The sequence below is a fragment of the Vulpes vulpes genome, chromosome 5, assembly GCF_048418805.1.
Source record: "Vulpes vulpes isolate BD-2025 chromosome 5, VulVul3, whole genome shotgun sequence".
Taxonomy (NCBI): Eukaryota; Metazoa; Chordata; class Mammalia; order Carnivora; family Canidae; genus Vulpes; species Vulpes vulpes.
In genome coordinates, this window is record NC_132784.1 from 130895968 (window position 1) to 130920207 (window position 24240).

The 24240-nt window shown below is 39.5% G+C and overlaps 1 protein-coding gene and 1 pseudogene across 2 annotated transcripts in view; one reads left to right on the plus strand and one right to left on the minus strand.

Annotated features, from left to right (window-relative positions):
• The window catches only part of SUGCT (succinyl-CoA:glutarate-CoA transferase), a 719796-nt gene that overhangs the window by 61250 nt on the left and 634306 nt on the right, over positions 1-24240 (plus strand). The window lies entirely within an intron of this gene.
• LOC112925799 (ubiquitin-conjugating enzyme E2 L3-like) lies at positions 1847-4576 on the minus strand (annotated as a pseudogene).

The following is a 24240-nucleotide window of genomic DNA, read 5'->3' on the forward strand; positions in this document are numbered from 1 at the left end:
AAGAAATAAAGTGAGTGTGTGGATTGAGAAGGGTCACTGTAAACTGAAGCAGGACAAATAGGGAAGAAATCCTTAATGAGGCATATCAGAGCAAAACTATACAAAGTCAATAATAGAGAATATTAGCTAAAGGGAAGAGGGAAGACAGATTATTGTCAAAGGAATGGGAGTTGTTTGACAGTTGGCTTAATAGCAACATTGGAAGGTAGGGAATAGTGGACAAATATCTTTCAAGGGGCTGATATAAAATAACTGTCAATTACACATTCTCTAATCATGAAAATATTCTTCAAAAATGATGAAGACAAAGACGTTTTCCAACAGTACACTGAGAGAATTCTTTAGTAGCAAACTCATACCAAAAAGAAGCCATTAGGCCTCTAAAGGCAATTCTTCAAAAGAAAAATGATCCTAGATGGCTAAATCTAAATAAACCCTGACTCTATAAAGCATAATGCATGGGTATTAAAATATGTAAGCATATACATATACATTAATATATAGTATGTATAACACATACACATGTACATGACAATAGCAAATAAGTCAGGAGGGAGTAAGAGTATTCTCATGTTTGTATGTCCAGGAGGAGGAAGGATAGAGGTAAAGATAATTCCAAGGGTGAATATTACATTTTCTAGGATAAGAAAATATAAAAGACAACTAAAAAAATAGATAAGAAGGCATAACTTCTAAACTAATGCAAGGGATAAAGAATGACAACAGATCTGCAATCTATCCAAGAAAAGAGAGGAGAGACCACAAAAACCCCACATTGGAACAGTTGGGATAGATAGAAAGCACATTAGGAGATGAGAGAGGACTTAAACTCAAGTAGAAGATACAGTTATTTCTTTTTTTTCTTTTTCTGATGATAAATTCTAAGGTCAATTTTTATTTCTATGAAAAAAGGCACTCAAAACAGTATATAAAACACATGTAAGGCATACTACTGAGTGAACTTCAAGTGGCGCTTACCTCTGCAGAGGCTGTGAGTCCAGAGGGAGAGGGGAAGACCTTCTTGTTCCTGGGCTGATGGGCTACTCTGAAGGAAGGGACCCCAGGGCGCCGGCAACCCCAGGCTGGTGTAGGCTATGGCCAAGGCCCACCAATTGCAGCAGGTTCTAGCCCCGCACAGGGTCAGATTGTGCCGAGGGAGGGTCGTGGTGGGGCTGTGCTGCGCTGCCCTGGGGACCTGGGACAGTCAGCTCTGTGGCACATTCAGATGACAGGTGAACCCGGTATTTCACATGGGCATTCTGATGTCAGCGTTGTCTGCAATGACCAGCCCATCTCCTACAGTGCCTGCAGGGAGGAGTGTCAACCTTTGCTCTCAGGAGCCTCTCTGGCGAGAAATTCCTCACACAAGTGCACAGCATCCTCTGATGGGTAGGCTGTCCCCTGGGGTCGCTGCAGGCCTGGGTTTCCCCCAAGCAGGCCAGGCCAGGTGAGAGGTCAGTGGGGCACACAGTCATTAGGGTTTGCCTCACTCAGCCAATGTTATTGTGGTAACACCAGCCAGAGTTTTACGTAAGAACTGGGTCTCCTTTTTCATGGCTTTTGGTTTTTGGTTCTTGGTTTTTGTTTTTTTTTTGGTGGTGAGTGGAAGGTGGTGGGGTGGTGAGTGATGGTTTTCTTGTTTTTACATTTTTAAAAAAGATTTTATTTATTTATTCATGAGAGACACAGAGAGGGAGAGACACAGGCAGAGGGAGAAGCAGGCTCTGTGTCGGGGAGCCCGATGGGGAACTCCATCCCAAAACCCCAGGATCGTGCCCTGAGCAAAAGGCAGACACTCAAGACAGCCACCCAGGTGTCCCTGTTTTTAAATTTTTTAAAAAGGACATTATGAGTTGGAGCCAGAACGGTTTGAACCAATTCCTACACTGGGCAGTGCGAAAGGGAGCAGAGAAGCTACCAGAATGGCCAGGAGCTGTCTCTTCTCCTTTGCAGAGGAGAAGGGTCTGGGGAGGTGAATGAGTGAAAGATAGACCAAATGCAAGAAAGTGAGAATTTGCAAGGGCCGAGGAAGAAAGGGAACCACAACCTCCCCCCCACCCCTTTATTTTTTTAACCTTTAGGGCTAAATGTAAATTGAAGATTTTGGATCAATTTGGACCAGAAAAGAAACACCATTCTTTCAAAGTAGATTGAAGAAGTGATTTTTAAAACAAAAAGCAGAACTAGAACATCTTGACTTTTAAATCCTTCCCTAGACTACTTCTGATTAAGAAAAGAGTAGAAAATGAGTAACTCCCCTGAGCAAACACCTGGCAGCGGTACCTGTTAGTTTTCCAGAGTCCTGCTTTGGGGGATGTCTGAGTGCGCTGCTTGGGGCTCCCCACATACACTTGCTGGGGTCGGTGGCTTCTCATATTTTCTGTAGACTCTTCAGCATTCTTACAGAATTTTTCACGGTCCTTAAAGTATTCTTCAGTGAGGCCAGCCTGCAGTGGGTGCTCGGGCTGGGGGTCATTCAGCAGTGCTACGAGGGACTGAATTACTTGGTTCATTTTGGTTTCTGGCTTCCAGTTTTCAGCACTAATTACTGGACAGACCTGCCCCCTTTCATCGTTGTTGGGATGATCTTTGTTCTACATGATGTTGGGTGGTTTGAATGGGTACCCTGTTGGAAAGTTGATTTTGATGATGAGGGCCCCCTTATTGTATGGAGGTTTGTCAGGAACAGTAAGCTCTTGCCAAGTGAATATATTAGCTTCATCGACCTGGATGTTACCCAAGTTTTTCATTCTACATTGCAGATTTCTTTAAGCTCTTTCATCAGCCTCCTGCTGGCCTCTGTCTTAGATGTGGTGCTGCTCTACAATTGCTTTCAATATAAATAGATTAACATACTCAGCTAGTATCAAGGATTGTCAGACCTAAATGTAAAAAACACACTTGAACTAAATGTTGCTTATGAGACATACCTCTTTTTTTTTTTTTTTTTTCTTTTTCTTTTTTAAAGTAGGCTCCACACCTAGGGTGGAGCTTGAACTCACGACCTGAAGATCAGGAGCCATATGCCCTACTGACTGAGCCGGCCAGGTGCCCCACTTAGGAGACACATGTGAAACAAAGTAATTTAGAAAAGTTGAGAACAAAGAGCTGGAAAATAATGTAGCACATAAACGTTAAAAGAAAGCTGGTGAAGCTGTGTTAATACTAAACAATAGATTTTAAAGCAGAAAGCCTTCTTAAAATAAAGGATACTTGATAAAGATTTATGGCTTATGATTCACATAGTTTTTAAGATAATTCATGAGAAGTTTGATACCTCTAAAGATATATACCGCAAATGATATGGCCTCATAATACATAAGAATTGACAAAACTATAAGGAAAAACATAAATTTACAAGTTATAGTTGAAGATTTTTTAAAAAAGATTTTATTTATTTATTTGAGATACACAGTGCAAGAGAGCCTAGTCAGGGGGAGCAGCAGAGCAAGAGGGAGAAGCAGACTCCCCACTGAGCAGGGAGCCCAACTCTGAGTCGGGCTCAGTCCTAGGACCCTGGGATCATGACCTTAGCCACACAGGCCTCCCCTGTAGTTGAAGATTTTATTTTATTTTATTTTTTAAAGATTTATTTATTTATTCATGAGAGACACAGACTGAGAGAGAGGCAGAGACACAGGTAGAGGGAGAAGCAGGCTCCTTGCAGGGAGCCCGATGTGGGACTCGGCCCTGGATCCCAGGATCATAACCTGAGCCGAAGGCAGGTGCCCAACCGCTGAGCCACTAGGCATCCCAACAGTTGAAGATTTTAATACATCTTTTTCAGTAATTGCTAAGACAAAGAGACCCCCCCCCCAAAAAAAATCATTAATAATTTGGAAGATTTGGATGATACAATTAATTATCTTGATCTACTGGAAGGAAACCTTCCACATTTTAATGTAAAATGGTATTTAACGTTGAATTCTACACCCAGAAAAATCAAGTGTTAAGAATAGGATAAAGATTTTCAGATATGTAAGTTTTACTCAAATTCAGGAGTTTTACTTCTTTGCATATTTTCTCTGGAAGCTACTGAAGGATGTTTTCCATCAAAATGGAATAGTAATAATTAGATAACAATTAAATTAATAATTCAGTAGTAGTGAAGGAAGACCTGAGGTTCAACAGAGCAGGGATGCCTGGGTGGCTCAGCGGGTTAAGTGTCTGAATTGGGCTTAGATCATGATCCTGGGGTCCTAGGATTGAGCCCTGAGTCAGGCTCCCTTCTCAGTGGGGAGTCTGCTTCTCCCCAGCACTCATGTACTCTCTCTCTCTCTCTCTCTCTCACTCCCCCCCTCAAATAAATAAATAAAATCTTAAAAAGAATAAACTAAGTATATGTATTACTTATATGAGCTGAAAATTATATTAGAGAAAACCTGAGGTTAGCAATGAGGCATTATGGACGTTTGCACTGATTGCTGGCATTGGTGATGGTAAAAGTCCTTTGTGGTAAAAAAAAAAAAAAAAAAAAAAAAAAAAAAAAAAAAAAGTCCTTTGTGGTTTTGTCTCCACACTCACCTGCTACTGCACAGTTACAAGTTGGCACAAAGTTAAGATCTGTGTTGTTCATCTACTCACAGAAGGAATATGGTACTTAATGCAGCTATGCAGGTGCCATTTCCCCAGTGTTTTCCTTCTTTGAAATTCCTGCAACATCTTGTTTTGAACAGTGCACCATGACATTTGGATTTCATTTGGAACAAACTTGGCTGTAAACCCTTATATCATGTAATGCATGCTTAGTGCTTAGTTATGAAGTTGTCAATTAGATGACTAGAACATGTTGGTGTTAATTATTTTTTTGGGTGGTTGTTATTGAATTGAAAAATACAAAATTCAAAATTCTCAAAGAAAACATATATCTGTGAGAATATTTGCCAACCCTCTGCTGCTGTCTTTGTTTTGAAAAATAGCCTATGCTCTAGGTCCTATATAATAAAGTCCTAAAACCTTAGAATATTATTAGATCTCTTATAGTGCTGGTTTGACCTTGAATTGAAATACCTTTTAGGGGCACTTGGGTGGCTCAGTCAGTTATGCGTCTGCCTTCGCCTGAGGTCATGATCTCAGGGTCCTGGGATTTAGCCCCACGTTGGCCTCTCTGCTTAGTGGGGAGTCTGCTTCACCCTCTCCCCTCTGCCTCTCCCCCTGCTCATGCGGTCTCTTTCTCTCTCTAACATAAATAAATAAAAAACTTAAAAAAAGAGAAATGCCTTTTAGTTCATAGATTGTTTTTGATTTAGCTGTGATGCATTTCACTGGTTAGCTCTCAGATAAATGCAAATTCAGATTTTCAGGCTGTCCAAGCTACCTCATCTCAGCCCAGAAAGTTTCAGTAGTGTCCCTACTTGTCCCTGCTTCTGCTCCTTTGTCCTCCTAACAGCAGCAGAGTGACTGCAAAGATCATGTTACTCTCCTGCTTTACACCCTCACATGGCTCCCACAAAAACCTTCCCATTGCACATGGACCAGGATCCAAACCCCTCATTGTGGGCTGTAGGACCCTACCTATATCTACGGCCTCATCTTTTGTATATTCCTGACCACAGTACTCACTGAACCCATCACGCTGGCATTCGTTTTTTTTTTTTTTAAGATTTTATTTAATTAATTAATTAATTAATTAATTTATGAGAGACACACACAGAGCGGCAGAGACACAGGCAGAGGGAGAAGCAGGATCCCTGCGGGAAGTCCGATGGGGCACTCGATCCCAGGACCCTGGGATCATGACCTGAGCCGAGCCACCCAGGTGTCCCTAAGAGAGCAGTTCTTAACCCTCAGTGCACATTAGCATTACCTGAAATCATTTAAAAAATACTGATGCCAGGCTTCACCCCATTCAGTCAGAATCTCAGGGAGGGTAGGGTGAGACCTGGCATATATATATATATATATATATATATATAAGATGTTCACCAGGTAATTCAAATGTTCAGCTAGGGTTGAGAACCTGCCTTAGAAGTTAGTGGAGGTAGCAGGGGGAGGAGGACAGGAGAGAAGACAGTGATTTTTGTCACATATAATCTGAGCCGTTGCCTGAAGCTTTCCAGTCCTGCTGCCCTGTCTGGCCGTCCCTATGTTCTGTTGCTTCTGAGGCTCACTGGTTTCCACCAAATGTGATCTACCAAGAGAAAGCCTCTAGGGATCCTGCCCAAGCTGGAGCCAATCTGTTCCAGACCACTGGGCTCCAGCCCTTTTTTCTCTCCATCTTAGGTGCTCTGTTTATTTTCTAACACTTACTGGTGCTGTGTGTTAAGGACATGATAAATCCTTTAAAAATTTGTATTTTGGCATACTTTTAGATGGACAGGAAAGGAGCAGAGATAGTGCAGAGAGTTCGTATATGGTCTTTGCCCAACTTTCTCTAATGCTAACATCTCATATAACAATGATACATTTGCCAAAATTAAGAAATTAACATTGATATGATATTTTAAACTCCAGACTTCATTCAGATTTTACCAGTTATTCCACTCAGGTCTTTTTTTTTTGTCCTGGAATCCATTCCAGTATATTGCATTGCATATAGTTACTAAGTTTCCTTAAAGTTCTCCAATCTCTCACAGTCCTCAGCCTTTGTTTTTAGGTCCTTGACACTTTTAAAGAGGGCTTGTTAGATGTTTCATAGAACATCCCTCCCTTTGGGTTTATCTGATGTTTTCGTATGATGAAACTGGGGTGATGGGCTTTTGGGGAAGCACAGCACAGAGGTGAAATGCCCTTGTCGTGGCATCGTGTCAGAGTACACAATATCTACGTGACCCATTACTGATGATGTCAACTTTCATCACCTGGTTAGGATAGTGTCTGCCAGCTTTTCATTATAAATTCACTGCTTTTCCCTTTCCTTTCTTTTTTTATTTTTGAAGATTTTATTTATTTATTCATGAGGGACGCAGAGAGAGAGAGGCAGAGACACAGGCAGAGGGAGAAGCAGGCTCCCGTGATCCCAGGATCACGACTTTTGCCAAAGGCAGTTGCTCAACCACTGAGCCACCCAGGCGTCCCTACTTTTCCCTTTCCATACTGTGTTCTTGGGAAGCTAGTCACTAAGCTCAGCGTACTCTCAAGCAAAGGGGAATTAAACTATACCTTCTGGGGGCAGGGAGGTAGTATTTACAGGTACTAGTGATTATTCTGTAAGGAAGATTTGTCCATTCTTCCTCATTTATTTGTTTACTCATTCAAGTCAGCATGGACCCATGCATATATGCCTCATTCATTTGTCTATAGTCAGTTGCTATTGTTCTTTTGCTGCTAAAATGTGTCCAGCTTTTGCTGTGGGTTGCACTTTCAGATTGGATTCTGTGTCTTTCCGACATGTCTCCATCTTTCCTATCTTTTCCTCCCTGTTGCTCTCTCTCTCTCCCTCTCCTCCAGCTTTTCCACCTTCTCCTCCCTTTTTTTAAACATTACTTTCTGGTACCAGGACATGTTCATCCTGTATTTTCTTTGCCTTAGTCCTGCAACTAAGTGTTTTTTTTTTTTTTAAATATATATCATCTCAAGGTAGTCTTGTGAGGTGGATGGATATTACCTCCATTTTTACAAAATTTTAAGCTGATTCCATGTAGTAAGTGGCCTGGTGAGAACATGAAACAGCACTGTTTGAACCAAACAGGACCATTTTGTTATTGACTCTTAAGATATATGCCTTCTCCTTCTGAAAAGTTCATTCCAAGTCACACCTGTTGGGGAAACACTTACTGGTATAGTGCAAACATTCTCCCGTGACCCTTCTCCCTCCTTCCAGGCCTTTCTATCCCTGGAAACTTGGCAATGAAAAAAACAGAAAAATCCCTGCCCTCATGGAGTTTACATTGTAGTGGGATAATAATAGCAATTATTGAGCATACAGAATGTTAAGTACTGTTTGTCACTGTATACATATTAGCTGATACAATTTTTACAACAACCCCATGAAGTCACTTTCGTTATTCGTAATTTTTAAGAGAGAGCTGGGCAGCCCTGGTGGCGCAGCGGTTTAGCGCCGCCTTCAGCCCAGGGTGTGATCCTGGAGACCCGGGATCGAGTCCCACATCAGGCTCCCTGCATGGAGCCTGCTTCTCCCTCTGCCTGTGTCTCTGCCTCTGTCTCTCTCTGTGTCTCCCATGAATAAGTAAATAAAATCTTAAAGAGAGAGAGAGAGAGAGAGAGAGAGAGAGAGAGAGAACTGAGGCACAGTGAGGTTCAGGGACTTGTCCAGGGTCTCTCTGCTAGTCCAGTGACTTGTCCAGGATTGCTCTGCTGGTCTAGTGACTTGTTCAGCACTGCTCCACTGGTTAAGTGACTTGCCCAGGATTGCTCTGCTGGTCCAGTGACTTGCCCAGGATCGCTCTGCTGGTCCAGTGACTTGCCCAAGATTGCTCTGCTGGTCCAGTGACTTGCCCAGATTCACTCTACTAGTAAGCAGTGGAGCTAGACTTTGAACCAGGCAGTCTCGCTGGTCTACCTTTACCACTACATACTCTTTACTGTTGCTTTCCTGTGAGGAAATGAAGCTTACAGGGGTGAGTTACATATCTACATTTGAGAACACTCCTGTGTGCAACCTAATCCCATTTGAATTGTATCTAACAGAAGTTCCTAATAATTTGGAGGCCACAGACACAGATTTTCCCCGTTTTTGTAGTTCTTTGGTTATTTCTGTTAGAATGGGGAGAGAGAAATTTTGATGACTGACTCACTATCTGTGCCTGGAAACCCGAACTATGCCTCCTAGTATGTCAGAACTGTGGAGGGGGAGTCGAGATTGAGGTTACAGTGATGTTCTTCAAAAGGCATATTTTGGTCTACGTGGAGACTTTAGGTTGCATGGAGATGAGGGAATGTGTACATCTAGGAGATAATTCAGGGGTCAAGTTAATAGGCCTTGATGATGTGGGGAACAAGATAAAGGACTGAGAAAGATGCCCAAAGTTTCTAGCATGGGCAGATATTTTAGGGTCAATCAAAATTAGTGATGTCTCCCTTTTTCTGGGCTATGTTATATGCTGATGTTTTTAACTACAATGATGCAGAACTTTTAGGATGCCAACAAACAATAACTAGTCGAAGAATTTTGTGTGCCATTTATTTCTTCTCATCAGATGCAAAGAGTATTTAGAGATAGCTGAGGGTTTGGAGCTTTTATGTTATAAATGGCTCTGCATTTTGGAACAGCTCTTTTTCTATTAGTAAGAGGAGGAGACTGCAACCCACTGGCCAGACCTTTTAGGAAAGAACTGGCTATAATAACCTTTAGTAGGACAGAGATTATGGTCAAAAATGAGATTTACTTAAAATTTCCATCGATAGGAAAGGCCCGTTCTGCTTTCTTGTTTTAGTAACAAAAATGTTTTAAAATACTTTTCTTTTTTTTTAGTTGCAAGAAAGCATGAAGGGAGGTGGGTCGGGTATAGGTGAAATAGATGAAAAGGATTAAGAGATACAGACTTCCAGTTATAAAACACTAACTCACAGAAACAAAAAGCACGGTATAGGGAACATAATAATATTGTAATTATGTTGGATGGTGACAGATGGTGAGTACCCTTGACCTGGTGAATACTGAGTAATGTACAGAATTGTCAAGTCACTGTGTTGTACACCTGAAACTAATATAACATTGTGTGTCAATTGTACTTAAACTAAAAAAAATGAAGCATGATGGGACAAGCTGGCTAAACTTGCTTCAGAAGGGTGTTGTAATTTATTTGTACCCTCTTTCTGTAAGAAGGAGAGAATAATGACAGAGCAGCTGGGAGGCCACATGCCAGGATATTCCTGGTGGAGCGCTCTTCCACTTGAATGCTCGTGTCTCTCGTCTCTCAACACTACCTTGCGTGGCTGATTGTTTATAGAATCCATGTCTGAATTTAGCTAGAGATTTGCTGCATTGAGGTTTTTAGTCTCTTGCTTTTGTTGCCTAATAGTGTGATTAAGCTAGGGCCACAGATCCCATGTGTAGTCTCCTCCACTGTATACCCAGCCAATTTCCCAATCCTAGATTGCTTCCAGATTTATTCTTGTTTTCACTCCTGCTTACGGTGCTTTTGCTGAGGTATCAAAGCATCCCAGTGTCCTGTCCATCTACCAATCCTTATGAAATTTCTGTTTTGTGCTAAGATTTCGTAGGAATTTGATTGGTATAGAAACAGAAAAGTGAATGGGACTGATGGAAGACCCAAATTCTAGTTCTGGAAATCTTTCGTGCTTTTTTGTTTTTGTTTTTGTTTTTGTTTTTTTTATAGATATGCAGTATATGGATTCTAGAATTATGGACTGTATCAGAGTACTCTTGGAAAATCTTGGCAGTTGTCGACAGAGATATTTGGCCACTTGCTATGTGATAATCCTTCTGGAAAAAGATGGACTTGAAAAACTGTCACTAGTGTTCCTTGAGTTGGTCATACATGCTTAGGGAGTTTCATTCCAAGAGGACAGTTCACACAATTTAAAAGAAAAGGGTGAAAGGAGGAAATGTTTATTTTACTCTTCAGGGAACTATGAATATGTGCTACTTTGTGGTAGTAATATTTCTATTAAATAGAAATATTAGATGGTCCTATGTAGGACCTGGCTTCTAGTATTCCAAACGAAAAAAAAAAAGGTTTATAACTGGATGTTGTTCATTAATTGTCAATGGATGATCATTCATCTCAGTTATATGCATCGGTGCCCCTAGTCTCTTTGAGAGGCAGAGGGACCAGGTCATATCTGTGGAGATTTTCCAAGGGTAAACCTCTCTACACCAGGCATGTTGGTTGTAGGGGTGGTGACTGCTGTTTGCATGTTTAAAGCAAACATTAAGCAGACACAATAAAACAAAAGTAAAGAATTAAAAAGTCCTTATCTGCAAAGGACTGAAAGAAACCATTGCAGATAATACCTTAATGTAGAAATTAAAAGGGACCTTGTTAAAAAAAAAATCCCTTTGACCAAACTTTTCCCCTTAGAATTCTAATTCTTTTGTTTACTGCCTCATAAAAAGTATCAATTAATTAATTAGGACCTTGTAAAGACAAGAAAGTCTACCCTAATCTCTGGCTGGTTTTTGTTAGCATAGGAACATGTGGGGGAAAAAAAACCCTTTCCCCCCCTATTTATTTGAAGGTGGCTGTATGTTTCTGGTTCAGAATAGGACGCATGTGATATATCACTCAAGAATGTGCTTCTTAAGCCTTTGTACCAGTGATGCTTTTAGTGGAATTCTCCGCTAAACGTTGTTCGTGATGTTATCTTCTGTTCAAAGTTTTTCTTTCTTTCCCCCACCCCCAGTTTTGATCTTTACTATATGTCTCCATAGGTATTTTGATGGGATGTTGAGAGAAAGCCTACTGGCCTGGATGTCTGCTGCCCTGTTAACTCAGAAGTTAGAAGAACCCTGATATTTCATCTGGCTCTAATGATATTCCCAGAGTGTTGCACATATTTATTTACATCTGGTGCAAAGATAGTATTAATTAAAAACATAAAGCTGGCTTTGGAGCCTGACTGTGTCAGAAGGAAACTTGGCTTCGGTTCACAATTTTGTGATAAGTCTGTTACCAAGTACTTTCAGGCTATCGGACCATCAGGCCAAGTGATAGTCCCTGAGTGATGATGGAGGAAGGAACTAAACTGCTTAATCGAAGTTGCATGTGGAGATGACAAAATCTGAAAGTCTCTAATCACTTCATCAAGGACATTTAACTGAGGGCTGCAATACAGAATACTTTCTATGCAGTAATTTCTCATAAAAATTGGGAAGCATTCTCTTCCTGGCACAGTTCCATAAATAAATAGAAATACCTATTTCCTACAAAATAATGTTAGGCTCACCTTGGTTTCTTATTCCAGCATGGTAAATTCTAAATTATTTATTTTTGGATTATCCACAGAAAAATGTTGAACCTGGGCTGACTCCCCCCATGACACAGAATGTTTGGAATCCCCTTCTTTTGCCTTTGTTTGGATTCTTGAAAGAAAATGTAATTCTTCTTAATATGAGTTTAGTTCAAATAATGAGGAAGATAAGTTTATTGACATGAAACCATAGTTTCGTAGTAGGGATACAGTAACTGGGCAATTTTTTTTTTTTTTTGAGTCAATGTCTTGACCATTGGTGGAAATACCATAGATATGAGTATGGTTAGATCTCCTCTTGACATTTGCCATGCACTTAGAAAAAAAAATAAGCAGCTTTTCTTTAATGTTGGGAGGTATACTTTTACACTGTTGTTCATTAGACATCTGATTGTAGAATAAGCCAGATATTTACATTATCTGTGCTTTTCTTTAATTAAAATATTTACTGTTGCTTTTTGTCAGTCACAAAAGTGATCAATGTTTACTGTGGGAAATTCTGAAAATAGAGGACCATAAAAAAGAAAATAATTTTGAGTTACGATGCCACTGCTCTGAGATAATATGTATGATGATAATATTTGGTGCATTTCCATGATCATTTTTAAATTAAAAAGAACTTTTAATCCAACACTTACTTTCAAACACTACTTTCAAAAGAAGTAGTTCTGCAATTTCATAATCTTAAACCAAAGGAAAGGACCTTAAAAAAAAAAAATAAAAAAAAAAATAAGAAAAACCAAAGGAAAGGACCTTGAATGGGACCTCTGGGAGGATTTGGTGTTTGTTCCCTGGAGCTTGGTAGATAAGTGGATTGATATGTGATTCATGCCTGAGATATTTAGGAGACAGAGGATGTCTGGAGGCCTGTGGTTTGGGAGCCACTGTGGTCTTACCAATATTTCCTGTGGATTAGAGTGAGAAAGAGAAAAACACTGTGTTATTGCTTTAGATCCTGTCCAAGAGGGTAGAAGAAGGAAGCTGGTGGTGTACTGATAATGTCTGGGGCTGAGGAGGGAACGTAAGTGATTAGCTGGGAAAGAGAGAGATTCTTCAGGGTAAAGAGACCCTGGAAGTGAGAGACCCCCACTGATGGAGTAGGGGAGGTCTTTGAAGAAGCCATTAAACTACTCTCTGAAACAAGTAGGCTTTTAATCCCTGCCAAGTCTAGATCACCATGATAGTAAGACATTTCCTACTGACCGTACCTCTTCTTATTTTCCTCCACCCCTTCCAGCATTTGCCCAACCAAGGATGCGTTAGAAACTATGCTTAGCAAATAGGGAAGCTACATGGATTTGGATTCTGTTACTATCGGACACCAAGGGTTTTTCTTAAATGCTATGGGTTTTCTTGAAAGTAACGTTTACACATTTGTAGGTGTTCAGTAGATACTTATCAAATCAGTACTAGAATAAAATGCTGTAACTGATTTACTAGAAATGAAATGACTCTTCAGGTTCCTGTTTGAGGTTTGAGCACCGTGGTGGACATTCTTTTCCTGCCCGGAGTTTTGCTTTAAGGCAGTGGGTCTAGCTTGTCCTGACCTCTCTACTGCCTTGGTCTTGTTCTTCACAAGTGATACTGTCATTGCAGCTTTAGGGAGATGTCTAGGAATACTTGGAGGGAGAATAGTGTAATAAAGTGTTTTAGACTTCTTTAGCCTTTTCTTCAAATATCTTCTGTAGAAGCCTAACACAGATAAAGGTGGAACTACTGGATCAAAGCAGGGCAAAGAGAGCAGGGGGCGTCATCGCCTCCATGGTGGACTGGGTTAAAATGTTGGCTCTGTCATTAACTACTTATGTGGTTTTGGGTAAGTTACTTAACCTTCTCAAGTGCAACTTTCTCACCTGTAAATTTCAGGGTTATTCTAAGAAAGGGTTATTATAAGTGTTAGTATAGGGTTATTACAAGGAAGTGCTCAGGAAATGCTAGCTGTTCCTCCTTTGCTGCTCCCACCTTCCCCTCCTCCTCTTCCTCTTTAGCTTCCTCTCCTTCCTCATGCACAGGGGCAGGTTCAGTGGTGTTCAGGTGTGTGTGAGCACTCATTACTTATAGGTTTATTTTCCCATGGACTTGGATATACAAATGCTTTTGTTTTATCCTTCTTTCTGTATCTATCTATCTAATTATCTATACTTTAAAAAATATTTTATTTATTTATTCATGAGAGACACAGAGAGAGAGAGAGAGAGGCAGAGACACAGGCAGAGGGAGAAGCAGGCTCCATACAGGGAGCCCGATGTGGGACTCGATCCTGGGTCTCCAGGATTGTGCCCTGGGCTGAAGGTGGCGCTAAACCACCGAGCCACCCCGGCTGCCCTATCTATACTTTTTATGAACCCGATAAGAGGTTCAAAAGTGTCCCTTTCTACACCAGAGAAGAGTTTCCCTTTTCCTTTATTTATATACGTGTTGACTCTTGTATTCACATTTTATTCAGACAATCCTTTAATTAGGATTATCATTATTTATTTTGTTGCTTAAATAGCCCCAGATTCAGGCAGTGGGAATACCTTCAGGATGTTCCCTGTGTCCTTTTAATATGTCCTCACCTTTCTTTGAGAACTTTCTAAATTTTTGTCCTGAGATATTCTAGATTTATCCTGTTTTGTGTCCCCTCTCCTCCTCTGTCCTAGTCCCAGAATTGATCATTTCTTTCCAAGGAACCTGGTTCCATTGAATGGAGAATGATATTTAAAAACCAGGGTCTGAGCACTATATGTGCTCATAACTGCAAACTTTTTAAAAGTTTCTATCAGTTTATTCTACATGTGATTATTTTCAGCAGCACCACTACATGGTATATGCTCCTGATCTCTTGTTACTTCCTTGCTTTTGGATTCGTTGTATACACATACATAGTACTATGTTTTTACTTGTTTAGGAAACATTACAGAAGTTGCAGAAAAACTTTAATTGCTCCCAACTTTGGGCAGTTCAAGGATTACTGGATTTTATTTGCTATCTTTTGTTTCATTGATCTCTATTAAATAAAGATGTAGACTGTACTTAATTGAATATTTTTCCCTTGGCAATGAAAGAAGGCTAAAGGTGATTCTTGTTAATTTGTTACTCAGTTGAGTTATCCATTTATCTGGATTTCATTTGAGATGATGTTTAGTCTCTCAAAAGAGGTCAGTACTGAACATTTTTATGTTCTTTGCCTAGAATGTTCTTTCACAGTCTGACGTAGTGCTGCTATTTGGGGTGTGGGAATCTAGCTATAGGGAATTGGTTTTATGTGAGAGTCTGGCTGAATTTTTATTTTCTTTTCTACTCACAGAGTATGTTTTATATTTCTGACATTTTAAAATTTGATTTTGTACCTGAAAATGAAAACCATATAGCAATAGTAATTCTGTTTTTTCTTTAATGATTTTATGGGGCATTTGTCAGAATGTGAGCTGCATTTGTCTTATAGAAAATGTTGACTCTTGGGATATAGATATAACTGCTAATAGAATTTCTTTAGAATAGATCATCTGGGGATCCCTGGGTGGCACAGCGGTTTGGCGCCTGCCTTTGGCCCAGGGCGCGATCCTAGAGACCCGGGATCGAGTCCCACATCAGGCTCCCAGTACATGGAGCCTGCTTCTCCCTCTGCCTGTGTCTCTGCCTCTCTCTCTCTGTGTGACTATCATAAATTAAAAAAAAAAGATTTAAAAAAAAAAAAAGAATAGATCATCTGAAAATATATTTGAATTCTTAATTTCAGGACAAATTCTACAATTTATTTTCATTATATAAGTTTGGTTTGATTGTGTTTTTCCTTCTCTACTTGAATAAGTCTTCTGGGATTTAGGATAATTTGTGTGTGTGTGTGTGTGTGTGTTTGTGTGTGTGTGTGTGTATGTTCACGACTGTAGTGTACTTAAATTCACTTTTAGCAGGATGCATTGACATGATCATGAAAGTCTTTGAAATTGTAGATTCCAGTTGTATGATGAAAGTATTGAAGAGTTTTAATTACTTTTCTATAAAAAAATTGTGCGTGTGTGTATGTGTGTATATATAATATATACATGTATGTATCTTTTTTTTAAAAAAAGATTTTATTCACCTATTTGACAGAGAGAGAGCACAAGTAGGCAGAGTGGCAGGCAGAGTGAGAGGGAAGAGCAAACTCCTCGCTAAGCAGGGAACCCCATGCGGGACTTATTCCCAGGACCATGGGATCATGACCTGAGCCAAGGCAGGTGCTTAACCGACTGAGCCACACAGATGCCTCAAAATATTGTGTGTATTAAAGACAAGACCTTGATACTCTATTATCCCTAACTCCTGTCAATCTTATAAAAACATTTATTTTGATAGTTTATGTGAAGAATATCATAAGCATGCATGAAATACTATAAAATACAAAAATATGCATCAGTCAGATGACAAATGTTCATTAAGTGCTTACTGTGTGCTTATTGTTATGTTAACTAGTTGGGGAAAATAAAACTAATGCAGAAGAAACAATTCTTAAACAATCATACTTTTGTATATTAATATCATCAAATTGGATTTTGTAAAACCAAGTGATAATTCTGTGATAAAGACAGAAAATGGTGTAAAGTTTTTTTATTTTATATTTTGCTTAGTATGCTTTTGCCACATTGCAGAATATTGTTTAACTTACAAATTTACTTACCCTTTCTCACTAGGAACATATGCTTATTAGTATTATATTTCAGATGCTTTAGGTGGTATACAATTAGTCAACCAGTTTTGCTACCTCTTTGTGATATAGAGTGAGGGGTCTAATTTCAAAGGTTATGGAGATAGCAAACCTAATGATAAATATATCACATTTTTGGTCTTTGAACAATGTATGAACCATTGATGCTCATGGAAATATTTTGTAAGAGTGGTTACACAGTAATGAGTGTCCACAGTTTGATGATTACTTACAGAATCATGGTAAGTAGCTGTGTGACCTTGGGTGAGGCACTTAGTCTCTCAAAATTTCATTTTCCTCAATAGTAATTAAAATACATCATGTACTTTTTGTGAGAATGCAATGAAGTTACACATACAAAGCACCAGCACAGTTCCCAGCACACAGCATGTGCTCTTTACATATTAACTATTATTATTGAATTAATTGTCTAAAATAGAAAGTGGCTAAGAAGATTCTTCAGAATAGAATAAAACTCTCCTGTTCAGATGAGGGAGAATATGACTGGGAAACTGAAATCTTGAGTGTTTGGTCTAGTTTTGCTAATGATTGGCTTTGTGACTTTGGACAAGTCACTTAACTTCTGTAGAACTCAGCTTTCACATCTGTAAAGAACTCTTTGAAGAATCTGCAAGAAATTTTGCCCCCGACCCTTCAGCGCTAATATTCCTTGGTGTATTTTTAGATGTACAAAATGAAATTTTCATATCATTAAAATTTTGTTTTTTGACATTTAATATAGAAAAATTTAAAATTACATGAAAGTAGAGAGAGTAGTATAATGGTTCTTGAGGTACACATAAATCACTTCATGACCCATCTTATTTTGTCTAAAATCACATATTCCCCTCCCCTGTTATTTAAAAGAAAATCTCAGATTTTATATCATTTCATTTCTAAATATTACAGAATATATCCGAAAGAAAAGGGGTCATTTTAAAGCATCAACACCCAATGTCACGTGTAAATAAAAAATGACTATAATTCCTTGCTATCATTAAATATGCAGTTGTTCAAATTTTCCCCATTCTCTTCTTCTTTCTATTTACAGTTTTTTTCTTAAGATTTTATTTATTTATTCACGGGAGGCAGAGACATAGACAGAGGGAGAAGCAGGCTCCCTATGGGGAGCCCAATGTGGGACTCAATCCCATGGCCCCGGATCACAACCTGATGCTCAACCACTGAGACATCCAGGCATCCCTACAGTTTGTTATTCTGAATTGGGATCCAAATGAAGTCTAGTCATTGCAACTGATTGATATGTTTCTGAAATCTTCTTTATCTTATATAGTTCCTCCTCAATCTCTTTTTTTCTTGCAACTTATTTCTTTAAAAAACAGTTTGTCTTGTTGAGTTGTTTGATTTTTGCTGATTACATTCCCATATGTTTAATTTCGTTGTTGTTGTTCTTCTTTTAAAAACTGACATCTGTAGGCTTGCTCAGATTTCAGTTTGATTTTTTTGGTTTTATTTCATAGAAGGTGATGTGTATTTCTACTAGGAGGCACATAACGGCTGGCTGTTGCTCTTTTTGTGATGTTAGAAGCCATTGATGATGATTAGATCTATAAATAAGTCCCTTAGGAATTATGAAATGATAACATCCTAATTCTGCCGTTGCTTCTTCAAATGTTGGTTGGAAAATTTCTGTAAATGGATATCCTCTCATCAACTATTTGATTAGTATTTAATTAGTAAAGACAAGATATATGTAAATTCCCTTTATTTACCAGTTGTGATAATAATGAATTTATTTCCTATTGTCCTCCAAGGGTGACTGATGATTTAAAATAATAATGATTAATAGATTCTCAGAATTTCACAGATTTGATGTGTTTCAGTCTGTTGCAGCTATTATTTTTATTCATACTCAAAATGATCTCATCTTTGGCCATGGTGGGCCTTTTCAGGTTGACATCTGCATTTTTGTGACATGACCAGTAGTCTTTGATCACTTCCTTGATCCTGGTATAACCTGATATTCTAGGTGAATTTTGTATGTTTCCTCCCCCATCCTGGAATCGACCATTTCTCCATGGAATCCTAGTTCCTTTTAGTAGGAAGTGGCATTTAGAGACCACAGTCTGGGTAGTAGGAATGCTCATTGCCATCGGGTTAGTCTTTGGTTTTAGGCCTTTTCCATGGACAGATGAGAAAAAAAAAAAAGTCCATTAGTAGATCATAGTCTATCATTTTCATTGGGAAACACTTTATAAATGAGAAAATGAGCAAAGAAAGAAACAAAGTTCAGATCCAGTGGACCTAGAAATGTGGGGGTTAGAGGTGTTGAATCCCGTGCAGTTGAAAATCTGCATATAAGTTTTGACTCCCCTAAAACTTAACTATTAATAACCCACTGTTGACTAGAACCCTTACAATAACAAAAATAATCAATTAGCACATATTTTGTGTGTATTATATGCTGTATTCATAAATTAATCTAGAGAAAAAATTTTATTAAGAAAATCATAAGAAAGAGTAAATATATTTATGGTACTATGCTGTATTTATTGGAAAAAATCTGCATGTAAATGGACCTGCCTGGTTCAAACCTGTGTTATTCAAGGTCAGCTGTATTTATATGCATTTTGAAGGATCACTTTCTTTATTGTAAAATATTTTATTGCCTTCTGATCTTCTTTCAGTTAAATAATCTATTGTTGGAGTTTCTATAGCTGCTGGAGCAGTAGTATTAGCCATCTAGCTAATAGCATGGTATTAACTTTAAACATTAACTCCTGTTTTGTATTTAATTCATTAACAGGATAGATAGTTGTCCTCTTTGAAGCTTCCTTCTTTATTGTCCATAATAGTCCATTATCAACTAAGCCTGTATCTTGAGGAGGATTATCTTTACTAGACGGATGGGGGAGGTGGGGGGGTCGCAGGTAAAATGGCACGCACAGAGGCCCAGAGGAATGAAAGAGCCCTGCATGTTTGGAGAACATGAGTTGTTTTGGAAGAATGACAGGAGATAAGATGTGTAGGATAGTTAGGGGCCAGGTCACAAAAGGCTCAGTCTGTCCTCTTCTTTTTTTTTTTTTTTCCTTCAGTCTGTTCTCCTAAGTAAGAAATTTTTATCTCGTATTATGTATGCAACTTAGTAAGAATTTAATAAGGGACATGACTTAAAATCAGAATTACATATTTGAAAGACTGTTGTAGTCACATAAACAATAAACTAAGGCAGGGGGACCAGTAAATAAGCTATTGCAGAGCATAAGAGCTTTGATGGATCTGAGAGTTATTTAGCTGGAATTCGTGACCAATTGGGTATGGTCAGGAGCTGAAAGAAAAGAGTCCAGGATGACTCTTAGGTTTCTGGATTGCGCAAATGTGTGGGTAAAGTTCGTTCAGTGAAGTGAATGTGGCAGAAGGAACAGTCTGGCTCCATGGCCTGTGAGGGTGACCGAGGTGCGATGATACTTTCTGTTTAGGGCATCTTTAAGCTTGTGGTACCTCGGATTTTTTGATGGAGATGTCTGTACGCACACAAGCAGACATGTTTATGTATAAGAATTCAGACTTGAGTTAAGATTTAAGCTCTGCTACTTCCTGTCTTTGTGACCTTGGACAGGTCACTTAACTCTTCTAAGCCTCAGATTTTATAGTTGTATATAGCAGATAATGGTACCTAACTCATAAGGTTTTTTTTTTTTTAAATTTTTATTTATTTATTATAGTCACACACACAGAGAGAGAGAGAGAGAGGCAGAGACATAGGCAGAGGGAGAAGCAGGCTCCATGCACCGGGAGCCCGACGTGGGATTCGATCCCGGGTCTCCAGGATCGCGCCCTGGGCCAAAGGCAGGCGCTAAACCGCTGCGCCACCCAGGGATCCCTCATAAGGTTTTTATGTGAATTAAGTGATGTACTGGAGAAATGTCTATCAGTGTCTAATACATAATAACTTGATAAATAGTCATTATTATTCTAGACAGGGTGTTGCCAGTATCTTGTTTGGGACCATGGTATGGATGAAATTTATTAGCGAGAACACTGAGGATATGAGAGGGCACCAAATATATATATGGACTCTTGGGGACATTGGTGGTTGAACCTGGGAAATTTAGTTGCCTGGACCTTCCTTTATTGCTCTTGCCCCCAAACCCCAGACAGGTTATTTCAGGTATTATTAGAGGATGTACAGTTTAATCTTTGTCTTATGGCCGGTAGTAAGGTAAGTCTTCTTTCCATTTCCCTAGCTAATTTGTTTATATTCATTCATTTTTTATTTTAAAAAGGATTTTATGGGATCCCTGGGTGGCGCAGCGGTTTAGCGCCTGCCTTTGGCCCAGGGCGCGATCCTGGAGACCCGGGATCGAATCCCACGTCGGGCTCCCGGTGCATGGAGCCTGCTTCTTCCTCTGCCTGTGTCTCTGCCTCTCTCTCTCTGTGTGTGTGACTATCATAAATAAATAAAAATTAAAAAAAAATAAAAAGGATTTTATTTATTTATTTGAGAATGAGAGAGGGAGAGAGCGAGAGGGCACAAGCAGGGGGAGAGATGGAGGGAGAGGGAGAAACAGACTCTCTGCTGAGCAGGGAGCCCGACGTGGGGTGATCCCAGGACCTAGAGATCATGACCTGAGCCAAAGGCAGTCGCTTAACCCACTAAGCCACCCAGGCACCCCCATTCATTTGTTTAACACATTTACTGAGATACTGGTAGACATTCTAGGTGCTGAAGATATTGCTGAGAACATATACCTCTGTCAAAGCTAATGTTCCAGGGGAGAGACATATATTCATTAAAAAAATTAAATTCCACATGGTGATAAGTACTATCTTATCAGAGAGAATGAAAATATGATAAAATGCTAGGGAGTTCCTGGAAGTCTATTTTAGACTGGGTGGTTAGGGAAGGGCTCTTTGAAGAGGTGTGTGCAGGATCACATAATCAGTAGCAGCCAGTCCTGTGAAATTGGAAGAAAAAACATTTTAGGTAGCAGAGTCTCCAGGATGGAAATAGCTGTGGGTGTATTCAGAGAAAGTAAGAAGACCATCAGGACTCAAGCTAGAGGGCAGTGGGAAAATTGATGAGATTTGTTTAGAGAGCAGTCAATGACAAAGACACAAGGATAAAGAGTTTGGATCTACTCTAGGGGACTTGGAAAGCCCCTAGAAAGCATTAGGCAGGAAGGTAGTACATTCTGATTTAGATTTTAGGAGGGTCACTGTGATCACAAGAGGCAAGCATGAGGGAGGGAGACCAGAGGAGGCTACTGATAGAGTGTAGTTGACAGATGCTTTATTTTGTTCCTTCTTTTCTTTTTGTTGTGAGACCAAAGCCCCATGCTGGAGCTCTCAGATGCTTGGAAGCCTCCAAGCCGTCCTTGAACTGCTCCCTCTCAGGAGAGTTATGCTGATAATGGAGATGCCGTGGGCCTGGAGTGGACAGATAACAAGCAGTGGGGGGTCTTTGACCTGCCTCTTCACCGGGGGTGCATTCATGAATGGGGTTCGAAATATGTTGAGATATTTTCTTTGGGGAGAGTTCATAGCTTCTCGCCAGTTGGTCGAAGGGCTGTTTGGCCTTCAGAAGGTTAACCTCCTCAGAAGGAGCACCGTGGGAGGTGTCATAGGAGTTACAGGAACAGTGGGGGCTCCTGCTTTAGAAGCGCTCCTTGGTTCAGGAGAACAGTGAGACGTAATTAAGAAGAAAGATGAGGGAAGCCAGGAGCAGGAAGGCCAAGTCATCTGGTATTCAGGGCAAATATTAAAAGGAGAAATCTTTTCCCATTGGTTTCTTTTCCTCACAGTTTTGCTTTTCTGTGTCTGGAAATTCAAGTTTTGCTTTATAGTGAATGTTTATAAAAGCCACAAGGTGGCGAGGTTGCTCCTTAAAATGAATGTAAGGGCGTGTGTGTGTGTGTGTGTGTGTGTGTGTGTGTGTGTGTGTGTGTATGTGAGAGAGAGAGAGAGAGAGAGAGAGAGAGAGCCAGAGAGAGACAGAGAGTCAGAGAGAGACAGAGAGACAGAGACACACAGACACACAGAGACAGAGACAGACAGAGACACACAGAGAGAGAGACAGAGTCACACAGGCAGAGAGACAGAGACAGAGAGAGAGAGAGGAGAAAGTGAGGGAAAGAATGGTTGAATGTGTAGGGTTCCTCTCTGATTTTCCATAACCTCCTTAATTTTCTTTACTCCATTACTTGAGCATATGATAGAACTGACATGCTTAGATTTTTTTCTCTTTAATTTGGATTTTGACCATAGTTTTTTGGAATTGTAAAGCTAGAATAAAATGGAAAAGAACTATCTAGGCCCCACATTTGCCATTTTGTCAGCTCTTTATTAAAATTAATAAATCACCCTTCACGTTGCCAACAGAGTAAGCCTTACGAAATACTATTTGATGATATCACTTCCCAGCTTTAAAACTTCCTATTTGTTGTCAGAAATATTTGTTGATAGTGCTGATAGCCAGCTTTCAAATAGTTATGGTTAAGAGTCAGATGGAAAGGTGCAATAATTTATGACTCCTTGCTGCGGGATGGTCAAGTACAATGGTCAAGGAAGCATTCTTGGGAGGTTGTATGGTGCAACTTAGTATATATATATATATATATTTTAAATTATTATTATTGTCAGCTTCTCCTCTAAAATGAACAAATGCAAGTTTCACAGTATAAAAACTTTCAATTTTTGGGATGCCTGGGTGGCTCAGCGGTTGAGCGTCTGCCTTTGGCTCAGGGCATGACCCTGGGTCCGGGGATCGAGTCCCACATCAGGCTCCCTGCGAGGAGCCTGCTTCTCTCTCTGCCTGTGTCTCTGTGTCTCTCTCTCTCTCTAATGAATAAATAAATAGATCTTAAAAAAAAAAAAGACACTTATAAACAACATAACTGCCATGCCTAGAATACTTACTCTCATCATTTCAACATACCCCAAGGCAGTTTTCTTTTTGTTATTCTCAATATTTTGTGGGAAAAGTAAGCTGGTATATTATTAGTATATTGATTAATGCATGTTTATTATTGAAGTATATTTAGCTCTCAATGTAAAATGCATTTTGCTTATGCCATCTTATCAGATAAAATCCCCATAAGAAATCTGTGATAAAATGAATATTTCCATTTTATTTTTTATTTTTTTAAAGGTTTTATTTATTTATGAGAGACACAGAGAGAGAGAATCAGAGACACAGGCAGAGGGAGAAGCAGGCTTCATGCAGGAAGCCTGATGTGGGACTCGATCCTATGACCCTGGGATCATGATCTGAGCCAAAGGCAGATGCTCAACTACTGAGCCACCCAGGTGCCCCGAATATTGCCATTTGACAGATGAAGACATTGAGGCTCAGGAAGATCAAATAAATTATTGAAAATTTAGTTGTTTGCAGAGCAATAATTTGAATCCAGGTATTTTTCAGTCCTGAAACTCATCCTTATTCACTATGCCATACTACTTCCACGAGAATAACTATATTTTTTATTTTTAAAATTTTAATTAATTAATTAATTTGAGAGAGAGAGAGAGAGAGAGCGCCCACACGTGCAGGGAGGAGGGGCAGAGGGAGAGAGAATCTTACTCAGGCTCCGTTTGCCCATCACGGAGCCCAATGTGGGACTCGATTTCAAGACCCTGAGATCATGACCTGAGCAAAATCAAGAGTCAGTGCTTAATGGACTGAGCCATCCAGGTGCCCCAAGAAGTACTTGGAAGTTGTAATTTAAAATAATTAGGTATTTATGCCTCCTCTTTGCTGTAAACTGAACAAGAGA